The sequence below is a fragment of the Lolium perenne genome, chromosome 3 (assembly GCF_019359855.2).
Source record: "Lolium perenne isolate Kyuss_39 chromosome 3, Kyuss_2.0, whole genome shotgun sequence".
In the NCBI taxonomy this organism is placed as follows: Eukaryota; Viridiplantae; Streptophyta; class Magnoliopsida; order Poales; family Poaceae; genus Lolium; species Lolium perenne.
In genome coordinates, this window is record NC_067246.2 from 251,298,024 (window position 1) to 251,314,918 (window position 16,895).

Here is a 16,895-nt window from a genome sequence, read left to right on the forward strand (position 1 = left end):
TTGGTCGGCATGCAACCCTCTCTTGGCCCACGCCCTTCCGGGTGGCTCCGTGCCACGCCATGACTTTTGCAGTAAGCTCACGACAAGGCTGCAGATCGTCAAGGGTTGAGGAATTTACCCCGCCTTCGCAAATCACCAGAAAATGGCCAAGGTTTATCGGAATTGGGGGTGATGCAGCGGAAGTATGTCATATTCTAGCGAGTTTCACGGCTGAAGGGGGTTGGCAGGTTTGAAACTTCCCTCCTGTTAAACATGTGGCCCTTTGCAATGCATGAAAGTTTTGGCTTCTAACTGATAAGATCGCATGTAATCTATGTCAGGTCTTGGGAACGTATCATGTGCACCAACAGTGCACCAACAATACTAGTGCACCGGCTACACCAGCCACTTATGGGACCTTCGATGGAGAAGGAATAGATATGATCCAGCTGCGAGCTAGCCACCATTACCACACTAGATGACCCGGTGCGCCCCGGCGCACATGCAAATGCAAGACAATATCGTAACAATACGCTTTATGATACTTATGTTTGTTTAGGTGTTCAAGAATTCAGTAGGTCTTTAAAAGCCCTTATGCCTATATAGGCAATCTTTTATAAAGAACATGAAAACATAAGTTTTAGTATATTGATGCCAGTTTAGTTTTTCAAGAATTCAGTATGTCTTTTAAAGCCCTTAAGCTTGTATAAGCAATCCTTTTAAAAGAAAATAAGAAAAACTTTCAAACACTAACACATGTACAACACAGGAGCAACATTTGTTGCATCCAATAATTTGTTCATAGCAAAGAAAAATAAATGTGTATAAATATCATATTTTTTTGGTACCATAAACACATACAATAAGTACAATTAAAGTAGTGACATTTCCTTCAATAAAAATACACCAGGATCCTCACTAAGAATCAAAGAACAAATAAACAAATGCACGCAGGTCACACCAAGTGGTCATCATACTTGCATACCAAGATCACTATACATAATTACCGTCGGTTCCTCCGATATTAAGCCTATCAAAAAGAGATGACCAGTTGCGCCCCGGCGCAAATGGCAAAAGCAAGACAATACACAAGCAATGTGATCACACAATGGCTATTGAGGTTTTTAGACTTAGTGAAATAACTGATTGTGCTAATTACGCAATATTGTCTCACGCTACTATGTATATATCCATGGATTACAATATGGCCACTACTCATACTCATGGCGACGATGCTAAATTTCATAAACACAAGCATTTCACATATGTAAATAACGTGGCATTTCACATATTCTAATATTATAGGAAATTTGTGGTCAATGTAAAGGACAAAAATCTGCATTGAATTTACTTCATAAATATAATATCAGTATCAGTCTCTCGACAGTTAACAATATATAAGTTGGGTACTCTTGTATAGGCACTAAAACATATGCACAATATTTGTAGAGATATATGTATCATCCCTGGTGTTGGAAGACGGCAAGCGAGGGACGGCGGTGATGAAGCTTCCTCCACACATTGATATTCCTCTTTGTTTTATGTGTTAACAGCATCCTCGCCCTCTTGTCCCTGCACATATGAATATCACGCAATCAAAACATAAATAATAGTGATAAACCATGTTAATACTGGATAAAATATTAGATGGCCCATACCATACCTCTGATTCACTACTTCTTTGGGCCCTTGACAGCAACATCATAGCTAGATCTGCAAGAGAATCGACAACATTACAAGAAAGGCTAGTAACAGCAGGATCAATATATCTATCTAAATTGCTCACCAATTCTATGACAAAAGCTTGCATATTTTTAAAAAATATGTCCTTTGAAAAGATTCAGAAATCCAAGGCAAGTGGTGACGTTCTGAATGCTATATCCAACTAAAGCTATATAGTTTTCCTAAGTTTACTCAGAATAACATGTTCTAACAGACATGAAATGAAGGCAAAAAAAAATACATATAAAAAATACACATTACCAGAATTTGGATAAATGGAAGAAGAGGTGCATCTTAGATTACAGAAGAAAAAAGAATCCTATACGCCTGATTTATAGCCTCTGAATAATTCACAGTACACAGTAAATCCAAAAGTTGATTTTTCTAGTGCTGCACACTGTACAGGTTCAAAAAATTCACCTTCCAATGAAAATCTTGGTATTTTACTTGCCATGTGCAACATCTTGAATCTCATGCGAGAAATTCTAAAGCAGTAATTTTTAAACCCAACAGAGAATCTCATTACCAGATCAAGTACATGTGTATGCTTCAATGGGAAAAGCGACAAAGGAAGTCGCTGAACCTATATTGCAACCTATTGCTAGTTTCATCATAATAAGAGCTCTACCCATGAAAAATACACATATACATGAAAGCTATTAGTCCAAGTTCACTTCTCAATTTGGCCAAACAATGTAAAGATTCAATGCTAGTAACCTGTTGAATGGGAGAAGCCATGAGAAACACAAACAGAGAAATCATGTGACTTATTTGTTCACACAAGATATTAGACCTGCAATTAGGCCTCACCACTAAGACTGTAACTTCCAATATATCTATACTGACCAAAAATAGGGTTACAGGTAAAAAAAGCAAGTGGGAAATATCCATAAAAAATTTGAGCAACCTTTTCATTCATGAAGATTCCAAAAAGACGAGCATATATGTGAATGTCAGGTCATACATTAATGTAAAATATATCCATCAGGGGTTCAACAACATGCTTGCAAATATATTTTCAAAATTACAGTACTAAGATGTAATGGTGTTACAGTATGACTTGCGTCATTGCCTTTCTTAACTATAATTAGGAGTGAATCACATCTGTAAGCACCCAAAAAATCGCATTTATTTATTTATTTCTATCGTAGGAACTCACCTTCTTTTGAGATCCGTAGGATCAAGTTTTCATCTTTGGGATCCCCATAGCTCTCTCATGACAACAAAACACCTAAATGCCCTTTATGATGCAAGAATGGTGTTTGAGCTCACCTGGCATGAATGACAACCTCAAATGGTAAGATTCTTTACCAGGTTGATAAAACATGAGTAAGTAAAACATGAAATAAGAAACCACGAGGAGAAACGTAAGTACTAAATAAGTAAAACATGAAATAAGAAACCACACGAGAGCAGGCTGTCCTCCAGTTGTCAGTGGTGGACGGCCTGCTCTCGTGCCGTCTTCGAAGGCAATGACCACAAAGAGTTGTGCAAGCCTTCATGCGAACAATAAATGGATTAAACAGACGGTAACACCCCCAAAGCATTTAGAATGACGAGGACACTGGAGTGTCTATATGGCGCTCGCATCTACCATCAAACAAATTAGTAGGTTTAGAGATAAATTTGAAAAGAAGGAAAATCACATATAAGCTCTGAAAGAAGCAGCCAGTACAAGCCAGAAACGAAGAGAAGCCGAAATGAAGAACCATCTCTAAACCATTCAGCTAGCTCAAAGCAACATCAAAAATTGCTTGGCTAGATGCACGAATTTGGATGGACATAATACTCTATATTTGGAAATGATGTCTTGACCTGTAAAGAAAAGAAGATATCATGTTATAATGGAGAGATTTAACAACTTAAAAGACCACATCTACTCATACATATTATAGCATCTAAAGATGCTAGCAATGTATTGCTCTAGAAGTGAAAAATATGTCAAGCCGGAAAATAATGGTCAGAAAGTCGCATACAAGGGAAAAGAATACTCCGTACCAAGAATTAGGGGTTATTAAAGTATCAAGCAAAAGAAATTAACACGTTACATACAGAATTGGCCATTTCTAGGCAAAGAAGGATCCATTGCTGCCTTGCTAAGCAGGCTGAACTGCAACCGCAGACCACAACCCCCATGTTCTTTGCCGCCAACGCGGGCACATTCTGGTGTTTTATTCTTCCAACGTACTGAAATAAGAGACAACATTGTATATGGAACCAGTTGCAGCGGCAAGGGGAAGGAAATACCACAAAATAAGATGAAAAGGGAACAAAACACTATATACACCTGGGAAGTTGCTGATGATTTGAAGCTGGATGTAAATCACATGGCTTGCCTAGATCAATCCATCCCCAGATCCTTCTTGGAATTTCATCAACCACCTTGTAGGCATAGAGAAAACAAGTCTGCACAAACAAAGATTAGAAGCTCTAGGAGCAGGGCACTTGAAGAACGAGGCAAATATCAGGAAAAGGAGAGCAGTGTGCACCTTCTTGAGAGGCAAATAGGCAGGCGTTCTGGCAGAACGGTTCTGCACTGGCTGTGTGTGCTTCAGCTGTTGAGCAGGAGGAAGAGATGGACCAAAGTAGCAGTTCCAGGTTAATAAGAGAGAAACGGGTTGGGGCTAGCCATGGCTCCCCCAGACCTGAGGTGTCTCCCATCGCCGTCGACCACCGCCTGCCAAGGACAACGACAAAACCCTAGTTGTGGCTGGTGTCGGCCACGAACCAGGCCAGCCCAGCCCCGCGTGCCTTCTCCTGGTCCCTCCCCGACCTTCCTGCGTTGTCTGCTCCAACTCCGACCAGTTCCGCCAGATGCGCCGCCACGCGCGGCCTGTCACCGCGGCTGCTGCGTCCAGCCGTCGTACTCGCTGATCCCTGCCGCCTCTAGCCGCCGACGTCGCTGCTCCCTGCCGCCGCCGGCGCTCGAGCGCCTTTCCCCTAGATGCACCGCCGCCAGGGACGCCGCGGTGGCGCGGGCTCCCTTTGCCAGGGGCCGGCGCGGGCGAGCTCTACCAGAGACCGGGCAGGCGACCTCCGGCTCCGGCGCGAGCGAGCTCCGCCAGGAGCCGGTTGTGGACGGCTTCTCAAGGCGCGGCGAGTTTATCCTGCAAAAAAGTTGTGTTCACTCTTTATCCTGTAAACTATCCTAAAAATTATAGGATACCAAAAGATTGTAGTTTTACATCCCTCCACGTAATGATTTAGAAATATTGGTACATAAAACAAATATAGAAGAAGAGCTAAAGATATGGCAACGTAAAAATGCAGGACATTTGTTGACTGTGCAGAATGACTGAATTTGTACAATTTCTTTCTAGGAGTATACTTAAGATGCATAGAATAAAAATAAACTATTGGCGGTGACCTACACAATCCTTTAGGTGCACATATTCTTAAAGTTAAAAGGAAGAAGAGAAACAAAATATAGCAACCCAGCAATCTTCTTCAAGCCACCGGGGAAGTCATGATCCTACCATTTCTACGACCTAAAGGATCAAAAATACCAGGATATGTGATCAAAGAGCCGAGTATCATCTCCTGTAAAATCTCGGTATCTATTTAAGTTGGAGAGTGACTTTCCTCCTTCTGGAAGTAAAGCTCGATGTAACCGAGACAGACAACGACACAACAACGATCTCTTGGTCTGCCTTCCTAGCCCTTTGTATTCCACCGTCTCATGGTATGATCCAATTATGTTGCTAAAGTATTCACGGGCTTCTCAGTTTCTACTGAAGGAACTACTCCATTAGGCTTCTCTAGAGATTAAAAAATAGTTACAGAGATTTCCTTATCCTCTAAAATTAAAAAGTTGTACTTTCTCTTGGATGTTCAAATTTGGTGCACATTAGCAAAGTAGGACCTACGTTCTGAATGACATCATTGGAACTACTGATTGTATACCTTCTTATTTTGAGGACATTAGCTATGCTTTGCTACAATTTTGAGGACAAAAAATGCATAGAAGCAGATTATATACCTTCTTATTCAGCAACTCAATTCTCTCAAAATGTTCCTAAGCCTGGAGCTTTTCTATTTGGATCAAATTCAATAAGCCTGCAAAGCAATCAGCAACAAAAAAAGGTAGCTTGTTAACAAATCCAGCAACAAAGAGTGTTGTGTGGCTGAGGTTGAGACTGAGAAGGAGAGTCAGCATTCTCCATGACGAACCAAGGCCAGCCTACTCTTCCTGCATGTCGTCGGCCTCCTTCTTCTCCCCTGCATCTCCATCCCACCGCCTCTCTCATCCACATGTTGTGTGGCGGTGGGTGGTGATTATGTGTGATAGACTGATAGGTGACCCTGTTCTATCAGAACAAGAAGTCATGCACCAATCAGGGGTAGGAAAAAAGGCATTCTATGTATAAACATGAGTGGCTAGTCATTTAGCTAATACATGGCCACCGGGACGAACACTTGCAGGATATATAAACTGCGAATAAATATAAGAAAAGTGATGCATTTTCCAATCAGAATTGCTGAAGGTGACACTTAACTTCAAGAATACACGGTGGAGGTTCATCAGCATTCATTGATGGCAAAGCACATAATCCCATCACCACGAAATGCTTCAGTAGGTGGATATGAAACGTAACTTATGAAGTGTACCATTTTTCAGTGTCACGTAACAGTTTAGTGAGTAATAGTGAGATCCCTTCTCCAAATCACCTTCTGTGGCTATTCTCTTTGCCCAAATCCAGGTCAAAGCTGCAAAAAGAGCAGATCATCAACATCAACAACAGCTCACTCAGCTGAATAAAGGGCCGGCCAAATCGATTCGGAACTTCAAATATGCATATATGGAGTATATGACCAGAAATTAAAAAATTGCCAATGAGCCGGAGAGAGAAAGTGAGAGAGGGACTTGAGAGGGAAGATACACTAAGAGGAGGAGGAGGACCTTACTCGCGGAGGAGTCCGCCGGCGCCACTGCACTTTAATTCCGAGTGGAGTACATAAACTGATCAAGTAGCACACCATTGTCCTACAAGGAGAAATAAAAGAGCATCTGAAAAAAGCCAAGCATTGAGTAGAAACTGCAGCACTCCAAGGATAAAACAAAAAATAAGTCAGGACATAAATATTGATTAAATCATCATGCTTTGCACAGAGATAATAAATGACAGTATGTGCATGTGAAATAAAAGAAAGATATTAAGAAATCACCTGGGCACAAATATCATTCATATATTCACCGCTATCTGCTTCTCCTTGACCCAACATAGGCGTAAGTTTAAGAACTCGGATATGCAAGAACGTATCTGAATACCAGCAATATTATACTCTAGAGGATCAGAACCGTTCCAGACATCTCTTAGTATTCAAACTAAATCTTACGTACAGTTCTGCAATTGACATATCTCATATAAGTCTTATAGAAGAACTGCATTTGTGGCCTCGCTTTCGTGCAAGCTCTGACAATAGGAATGATTTTTTTGCATGCTGATAAACATCAGACCAAAAGAAACACAAGGATTAGGGCATTGGTACATAAATAGAAAACTTCAGAGAAAGCCATAAATTTTAGATGCTTATTATATTCACTGGCTGAGGAAAGTGACTATTGAATAAACAAGGAAACGCAAAATTTCCATCCATATGAAAAATAAGAGCATTCTAGAATTAGGAATCGGTAGAAGAAAATATTCAGGCATCAAAACCATGTAGAGATAAAAACGAAGGAGCAAAGAAAAAAAGAGGAGCCAAAGCACGCCTGATACACGAGTAGCCGTACACAAATAACATTAAAGCATCATTCAGTGATGGTATCTGACACAAATGGAACTCAAACATGCAACAGAGGCAACGAGAAGGGGAAGCTAAAGGAGCCCAGGAATATGAGCAAGGACACCCTCACATACAAGAAAAGATCTGAAATCCTAAAACCTGCAAAGCGAGAAGGGGCCATTGAGAAGTGAAAATAAACAGACAAGAACATCCTAGGGAAGGGCAACAACGAGCATATGAATGGATCTAAATATTCAGGAAGGAAGCAAGATGTGAAGATTAAACAAGAGAAGCGTCAGAAGAAATGACACGAAGAAATTGTCATATAAAATGAGGTAAAGAGACAGGCAAGGGTTGAATCGTTCTCTGGCCGCTCTGGTCCAGATTTCCTCATTTACTTAACCTTTTTTTGGCCAGGAGAGAGGCGAACAAATCTGAACCCCTTTGCAAACAAGGTGAGGGTTCTTACAGCTTATGCTGGCGTATACAAACTGCAGTCCACTACTGGATGCAGCAACTGAAGCAGATGCAAAATAAATTAGAATACAAAAAACAAATGGGCATAAACTCAAGATTTACCTGTCCAGTTCCTTCTGATCAAGCTGGCCACTGTATATCAACTTCTGTAAATGCTCATCGGCCAAATTAATATGCTCCTTCCCATGTCCAAAGAATATCCAAGAATTGTTAGGCCAGTCAAATACGTAACTAATTCACAGAGAAAGCTTTACAGTCAGCAAGTTATGAGATAGTATAATCATGTCCAAAGTTAGTCCAAGTATATAAGCAAGTTATTACTTCTAACAAAACACACACCAAGAAAGCAAAAAAGATAGTATAATCAGATGAAAGATGTTAAATTGATTATTTGGGGAAAAATATGGAAGCTAACCACCAAATTGTTTTGTGCCTGCTGCAACCCTCAAATATATTAACCACCTTACTCCCTGATATATATATCATCCATCTATAAGGAGCATGAGATTGAAAAGCTAAGAAAATGACTTCTTCAATCATCGGAAGGAAAAGGATAAGAATTGAAGAGAGTGATTGGAAGTGAACCTGTAAAACCACAAACATAGTTATGGTTCTGTCAAATTACTTGAGCTTCATGGCAATGACTAAAAATAGAAGAGTCGCTATGGGTACAGTCATGTTAAAAGATCTAAACAAAATAAATAATGACTGCAAAGACATTCTCATTGCTACACTCGATATCTCCACTAATACATGGATGATGGATCAACATAATCTTTCGGTATTTTTGATGACAAACAATATTAATACTGAAAGGGAGGGTGCTAAAAAGATGCAAATACAACAGCATATATAGTTAAAGAGCATCACATGTTTTCTATGTGGTTCTAAAAGACAAACTGAATTGCAGTGCCAGACAAGAGACAATAAGAAGTGCAAGGGTATTTCTTTATCCAATTTCCACAAAATATATTTAATACATAGTATGCCCCTATGCTGACAAGAATGGGCTATTAGAAAACATTTACTTCGCTAGTTAAGAGGCAGCAGCGACAAAATTCTCTAACAGGAATCTGCACAAACCTTTTGACTGGGTTATCCAAGTCGCAATTTAATGAGGACTGAGGTTAATAAATTCCTGCAAGGAACAAATAACATCACTACCAAGGCCTCAAAACTCACCGGAAACAATAGCACAAGAAAGAACGCCACACTAACATAGTCTCACCTTAAGCTGATAATCTCCAAGATACGTTTTGACAGTCCAGAGCCTAGAGACTGAAGAAGAACAGGAAAAATCCATGTGCAGATCTTTGTGCAACAGAAGCTCATGATAAGTGGCTATCTGAATGAGGTATCACTGCAGATGATGCCCAATAGCCAGGCAATCTGTGCCAAACGCCAAAGGATAATTTCCAATGATTTTACCTTCCATGCAGGGAGAGAAGAATGCCCCAAATCCATTTGGCTGATTCAGAAATAATTAGAGAGTCCATTATCTTTCGTTCGGCAGTTGGAAGAATAGATCGGATAGCAATAGCAAAAAAAAATGTGCGAGGAGCAGGAGATTCTGACCTTGACATTGCAGCGAGTCCCGTGGGCACCTTCTTTCTCCCGTATATGCATGTTTGATCCATATCTGCTCCACCAAGCACATAAATCCAATCATATGAGGAAGAAACAATTATTAGAATTGTCTAAATTGGCAGAAAACGAACTGAAAAACGAGACAAAATATATAGGGTGGGGAGTAGGGACCGAACCTCACATTGTTGCAGCTCCTCCTCTTGGCCTTCATCACACCACCGGCCACAAACCCTGTAGTTGTGCCCTCGTCCATGAGAAAAACAAGAGAAACCAGAGTGAGAGATGAGAGAGAGATACAGAGAGGAAGAGACAGAGAAAGAGAGGAGGGAGAAGCAAGACGAACCTCAGCCCCGTGATGTCGCCTGACCCGCATCTCCTAGGCATGCCGGCCGTCTGGCGAGCCTCCATCGCTGCCTAAAATCAACACAACCCCTCCCATGAGGCTCGCCGCCTGACCGACCTAGTAGCGGTCGCCGCTGCCCACGAAAGAGTCTGCCCGCTCCGTCCCCGCACGTTCGGTCGTCAGCCCCAGGGTGGCTTGGCGACAGCCGTCCTCGGTGCCGAACGCCGCCTCCAGTCCCCGCCGCCGCCGGGCTCGACCTCCACGCGGCCAGCTGCTCCTCTCTCGAACGCCGCCGCGCTCCGGCTCATCCGCGCCCCGCGTGCCCCCGGCCGGCTCCGTCGTTGCTGACTCCGCCGCTGGAAGTGGGATAAAGAAGAGGATGAGGAGGGCGTCAATCCCGTCGCGCCGCCGCCTGTGGAGAAGGGTATGAGACGTGGGGGGGAGACGAGTGGGGGAGCAGACGGGCCCGATCTAGGGTTTTCACCCACCACCATGCGTACAGGAAAACGAGGGGAGGAAGGCGACATCAGCGAACGGCCACCCTGCCTCTGCTCGTCGGCCCCGCGGACGCAAGGGCCCATCTGTCATGGACCTATTCAGATAAGCACGAAGTAAAAATAAATTACCGCATCCGACGGCTGTGGTGAAAAGTGGGTTTGGACATTTACTGTTGCAACATGATTGGACGAACCAGATTCATTTGCCCCTTTCAGATGGCCTGGTTGGGAGGGTAGTGTTTGAACATTTATAGGAGAAATTTGGAGAGAACCCTGCACATTTGTATCATTATTCCTCCCAGGGGTGGAGCTTCCAATAGGGCAGGGTAGGGCAGCCGCCCTACCTTGATTTTTGGTGAATACATTTAGATGCGTATGTTTTTTTCTGAAAAATTTGAGTGGTCATACGTCGAAAACAGACACCGTATGAGAAAGTTTTTCTTGTTTTAGTGAACACTGCGCAAAATCGACTGCAAACAAAAACATAGACTGATATTATATGTTCAACAATGTGAATAACATTGCTTGATAACAGAGATTTATTATTGAGTGGACCTTAATATACTAAGATAAGTTCAACTTATTCATTATTCATACTCGCAAAATCGGAGATTTTACAGATTTCTCGATATTTAAAAGGCATGTCATATTTTCTCCGACCGCCTTATCACCCCATCAAGATGACATTGGTTTTACACGTGGCAGCATTAACAATTCAGAGGAATTTCCCACAACAAAGATAACTAAGAGCGAGTTATGCATCAAACAAGAGACAATCAAACGTCTTGCTTGTTTGAATTACATTAGATTTTTTTAAAAGAGGTAAAGCATTGCCATTGAGTATGCATTATTGATATATTTTTTAGGTTCTATTTATAATCAAATGTGTTTTTATTTTTTTATTGATTATGTTTGAACCATATGCATCATTATTGTTTTAGGGCTATTTTGCTATTTGCATTCTTAAAAGTTCGCCCTACCTCAGATCTTTTTCGTCCTTTGCCACTGATTCCTCCTATTACACAAAAGGGAGTAAATGATTGCCTTTGCCGAGCTAGCTTTCTTCCCTGAATAATCCATCTATTTTGAAACTTGTTTTTTTATTTCAATAGGTTGCATGAGATGCTAGCTAAAAAATGTGAGTTCATTGCACATATTTTTATGGGGAACACTAGGCGTCGGTCGCCCGATGGAAACTCCCAAAATTGGTCGTTCTCCGCTTCGTCCGATGGCAATTCGACGTCCGAAATCTACCGCAGCGTGATATTTGCATTTTGCCCTCTGTTTTTCTGAAACTTAACCCGCAGTCCTATTCTTCTCCTAGTTAAAGTGAAAGGTATATCCCTTTGGACCCGACCTTCCCCATATTTACAACACAAATGCCACCCAAGGATAGATCCAAGTTATACTAAGTATTACAACAAAATCTCTCACCCGGTCTATAAAAAATATTTGCTATTATAGCAAAATCTTCACTTTTTTAAAGTAATGTTATAAAAAATGTTTAAACAACAAATATTTTGCTAGATGTTGGTTTACAATAAAAATCGCTATCCATTCCCACAAAAATTGCAAATTATTACAACAACAAAAACATGTGTTTGTGGTTATGTAAAATTGGTTAAGTGCTAGCTACATATTGAGTTACAACAAAAATCAATAACTATTTTATTAAAATATATAGACGATTACAACGATAAATTAACAACAAAGCCAACAATTTTTTTATTTGAGTGTCTACAACAATAGTTGGCAACAATTTTAATAGAAAAACAACAATTCCAATGCAAAAAAAAAAATACAATGGAAAAATAACTTTAAAACAAATTAACAACATATTTACAACAATAATTAACAACGAAAACAATAATTAATTTGGGTGTTTAGAAATATAGCGACCAACAAAATTTAACTAGAAAACAACAATTCTCATGCCGAAATTATTTACTACAAATCAACAATATATGTACAACAATAATTAACAATAAAACCAATAAAAATAAAATATTTGGCAACATCGAAAAAAGGGCATCTCACCGATTTGGTATCGCCGACTGCCAATCCAGCTCACCGGAGCATGGGCGTCACTGTAGAAGACAAGATCAGGCCCGTTCCAACCGGTTTCAAGCCTCGGGGCTGGTTGGAGACCTCCAATTTGAGAGGTACTATAGTCATAGCCATTGTTAACCTTGAGCTTTAGGGGATTTTCACGGAGGAGGAGCAGAGAAGGAGAAGAGAAGGGAGGAGAGGGACGGCAGACAACAGGCGGGTGAGCACGCACCGCGGAGCAGGCAGCGGCGCTGATGCGGGTTGTGCTAGCAAAGCGAGCAATGGAGAGAGAGGAAGAGGAGAGAGGAGCACGTGGGTGGGGCCGACGGACTCATGATTCTTGATGGGAGGGACGACCGATCTTTTCATCTCGGTCGGGCGACGGATCGGAAGCGTTTTCCTATTTGTATCCAGTCAAGACAAGACCACTATTCATTTCGTACATACCATACTTTGTACAAAGAAACGTTCTGAACACATTCCTTATGCATTACTGCCAGACAATCCCGGTCGCTCAATTCAGTCATACTACAAGGATTGTTATGCAAATGTATCAGTAGCCCACTTTTCCGTGGATCTTGCCGCTCCATTGATCATCCAGTAACCCCCCCAGGAATCCTCGGTGCAGAAGGTGCACAAGTTCTGCTGGTGCACAGGATACTTTCCCGTCAGCCCTTATACATTATTATCTTCCTACTATAAAAATATGGTACACCTAGTCATACTCTCGAAAAATTTACTGGAGACACAAGGTTCACCGGTATTGATTCACGGTGCCCCTAGAATTAATTTTTGGATCAAGCATCAGGGTTGGCATGGCACATTTTCCGTAGCATTTTCTATATTGAGAATTATTAAGCGGGGTCGTTTAGCTTTGTCTGATTTGCAAATTAACAGTTTTTTTAACCAGGGGCAGTCACATAAGGACCTAGAAGCTTTCATTAAACAGTGGCAAAATTACAAGATGACTAATAAGGAAAGAGAAATTACAAATAGGTCCATACTTTTTGCACTAGGGACCCTAAAACTTATACATGAAAAGCAATTGGGTCCAGCTCCAACACCATTGCTTCTGTAAGCCACGATACAGTCAAGCACAACGCCGTCAGGGACATGGCCAGTTGGGGCGAAGTGATGGGAGCCAACTACACCAAAGCTGAGAGGGGCTTCGGATCGGCATAGAAGCCTAGAGGTTTGATTTCACCTGCAAACGCCGGCAGGGAAGAATCGAAGTCGACGACGAGAGTGGGAGTGGTCGACCTACGACCATCTTGAATGACAACCTATTAAGAGAGCCGATTTGATTCCACTCCCAGGAGCAGCTTTCACACTCCCCTACTGCAGATTCAGTGTCGACCAACATCCGAGTTGCAGGCCTTCATCCTCCAAATCACCATGACCGGAGGAAGAATCTTGCAAGCCATGCATGGCTGCCAACACCAAGCCCGCGGAAGAAACTGACCTTATTGAGGACGGAGATCCCCGCCGCCATCTTCCTCACCACATCCTGCTCCAACCATTGGAGTGTAACCGCGAGGAGGAAAAGCTTCAAGGCACCACAAATCTAGCCAGAGAAATCTGCAGTTCCTCTCCCAAGATACCGCCGACAACCGGCATAGAGTCGAACCAAACTAGTATAAAGCCTATATCTACTATTAATCCTACAACTACTATGAGCAGAGAAGCCGGTGTCTCTCCTTTACCATCTCCTACCAGCTATTCCGGCGAGAGAGGCTCATGATTGACACGGAAGCCCATGAGAGGCTCTCAACAGGGGCGAAGAACGAGAGAGAGCGGTGGGGAGGGGAGAAAGTGTCATGCAAATTAACAGTTGGTACACTACATTTACAAGCCTAGTATATTTTGTATCCCTTTTCTTTGTTATGCTTTTTTGCGTATACTCCCCCATCTGTAGGCAATGTGATGGAACCTGAACTTACTGGCGGTGTAGACCACGTAATAATTATAGTACTCCATTGCAACACTACTTTTTTTGCGAAACAATGTATAGACGTAGACGCTCACATATACGCACATACACTCACTCCTATGAATGCATGCACACACACCCTACCCCTATGAACACCTCCGAGAGCCTGAGTCAAAGGAACTTCCTCCGACTGGTCTTGAGATTGACAAAGTCACCACAGGCGCCTCGCTGTCGATGGGAACGTTGTCTCCCACTGAAGAATATTCCGTCTTTAATGAGGCACCAAAGTGTCAAACCTTGGGTTCGAACTCTGGTGGACTGCTCCTCGAACAATATCAAAGATGAATAGTGTCATCGGCATAATCTCTGACACACTGCCATGTTTGCAGCGCCCACATCACATGATCCTGTGATCCTCGCGATGAAGTTTATCTCGAAGCAAAAAAAGGGGGGTTTTATGTTGATTTATGAGTTTTACCATCTCCGGAGAGAGGGAACCCTTCCGAAAATTCTCAATAACCCTTGAGGGCCAAAGAGGGGGTTTGTAAATAGTTTTCAACCAGCATTTGTCGCGCCTCGGTATAACCTCACTAGCTGCGTCATTGCCCTAGGCGCAAGGCGAATCTCCAAAGTTTGGTGCTCCCATTCTTGTACCCATTCATCCTTGGTCCTTGGAGACATTCCTCCACATCCGATGTGGTATAATTTGTCTCATCATGCGTAGGGATGTAAACGGATCGGATATTGCTATTTTAATATCTTTTATCATATTTTCTTATGGATTTGGATCAGAACGAATAATGGCCAGATGTAAATTATATCGGATTGCGGATATGGAGCGGATTCGGAGTGGACTCGGATCGAAAGCAGATATTCGATAAAATACACGTAACATGGGAAATATGATTCTTTTATGTAAAACCATAAAGAAAAAACGTGTAACACTAGACTATATAAAAAATTGCACACTTGTTTGTATAACAAACCAAGTTGCATGTCAAGACAACATGCATAATTGGTCCCATAGACTAACTACGCTGTCTTGGTATTTGAGGTTGGATAGCTTTTTTCGCATTATCCTCTTTCAGGACATCGGATTATCCCCAAAAATATATCGGATATCCGTATTCATTGGGTATTATCAATACCATGTCCGCTATCGTATCCGCCGGATATCTGTTTGACCAATATGCATATCCGTGTTTATATCCGGTGGATTTCTAAAAATATATACCATATCCACAAAAAAGATGCGTATGCAGATACGGAGGGAAATTTGATGGGGTTCGTAGCATAGAAAACAAAAAATTTCCTACCGCAAGACGAATAAATCCAAGATCTAATCTATGGAACACCCAAGATCTAATCTACAAGATCGAAGCAACGAGATTGATATGAGACTAACCCTCGAAGATTTCCAAAGCCTACGAGATTAGATCTCGTTGTTGGTGTAGACGATCATCCCCAGTGCTGCAATCCGGCAGCACTTCCGTACTCGGTCGCGCGTACGGTGTCGATGAAGCTCCTTCCTCTCCCCGTTCCAGCGGGCAGCGGAGGTGTGGTAGATCTCCACGGAATCCCAGCAGCACGACGGCATGGTGGTGGTGGTGGAGAAGAATTACTGCAGGGCTTCGCCCAAGCCGGAGCAGGAGAAACTGGGAGGGAGGAGAGGTGGCAAATTAGGGTTGCGTACAGAGCAGCTTTGGCCGGCCAAACCATCCCTCTATATATAGTCGGGAGGTAGGGTTAGGGTTTCACAAAACACATCTAGGGCCGGCGCCTGGTGGGCCCACACACTACCCTGGCGCGGCCTGGGTGGGACCCGCGCCGGCGTGTTGTGTGGCCCACCCCTGGCCTTTCTCCGTCTCCCCTTTGGACTCCGTCTACGTGACAGAAAAATAAGAACTTCTGTTTTTATTTCATCCAATTCCGAGAATGTTTCCAGAACAACTTTTCTTGAAATACAAAACAGCAGAATTCTTCCAGAACAATTCCGGTCCTCCTCGTGATGTCTTGGATCCCATCCGAGACTCCGAACAACATTCGGTCTCCATCTCATATTCCGAATCTACTTATGCGACATCGAACCTTAAGCGCGTCACCCTACGGTTCGCGAACTATGCAGACATGGTCGAGACTCCTCTCCGAGCAATAACCAATAGCGGGATCTGGAGATCCATATTGGCTCCCACATATTCAACGATGACTTAGTGATCGATTGAACCATTTACATACGATGCCAATTCCCTTTGTCACACGATATTCTACTTGTCCGAGGTTTGATCATTGGTATCTCCATACCTTGTTCAACCTCGTTACCGACAAGTACTCTTTACTCGTACCGTGGTATGTCATCTCTTATGATCCAATCATATGCTTGCAAGCTAATCAGATGACATTCCACCGAGAGGGCCCAGAGTATATCTATCCGTCATCAGGATGGACAAATCCCACTATTGATCCATATGCCTCAACTCACACTTTCCAAATACTTAATCCCATCTTTATAACCACCCATTTACGCAATGGCGTTTGATGTAATCAAAGTACCCTTCCGGTGTAAGTGATTTACATGATCTCATGG

At 42.3% G+C, this 16,895-nt stretch overlaps 1 long non-coding RNA gene and 1 other non-coding gene across 20 annotated transcripts; both read right to left on the reverse strand.

Annotated features, from left to right (window-relative positions):
• Positions 1-1,306: 1,306 nt before the first annotated feature.
• Positions 1,307-10,289, reverse strand: LOC127344715 (uncharacterized). Of its 19 annotated transcripts, none has more exons than XR_007878155.2 (16): positions 9,836-10,288; positions 9,669-9,723; positions 9,481-9,544; positions 9,134-9,373; positions 8,989-9,043; positions 8,321-8,395; positions 8,008-8,084; positions 6,868-7,143; positions 6,607-6,685; positions 5,872-6,408; positions 5,681-5,757; positions 4,191-4,808; positions 3,987-4,107; positions 2,861-3,888; positions 1,643-1,692; positions 1,307-1,551 (listed from the first exon to the last, which is right to left on the reverse strand). It is a non-coding gene; the product is annotated as an uncharacterized lncRNA (long non-coding RNA). The 19 variants fall into 19 exon arrangements; XR_007878146.2 differs by having other exon boundaries at positions 6,868-6,962; positions 7,043-7,143; positions 8,008-8,395; XR_011755938.1 differs by having other exon boundaries at positions 6,868-8,084; positions 9,836-10,289.
• Positions 10,290-14,781: 4,492 nt separating this feature from the next.
• LOC127346393 (U4 spliceosomal RNA) lies at positions 14,782-14,932 on the reverse strand. The gene has a single exon (XR_011756539.1). It is a non-coding gene; the product is annotated as a U4 spliceosomal RNA (small nuclear RNA).
• Positions 14,933-16,895: the final 1,963 nt, after the last annotated feature.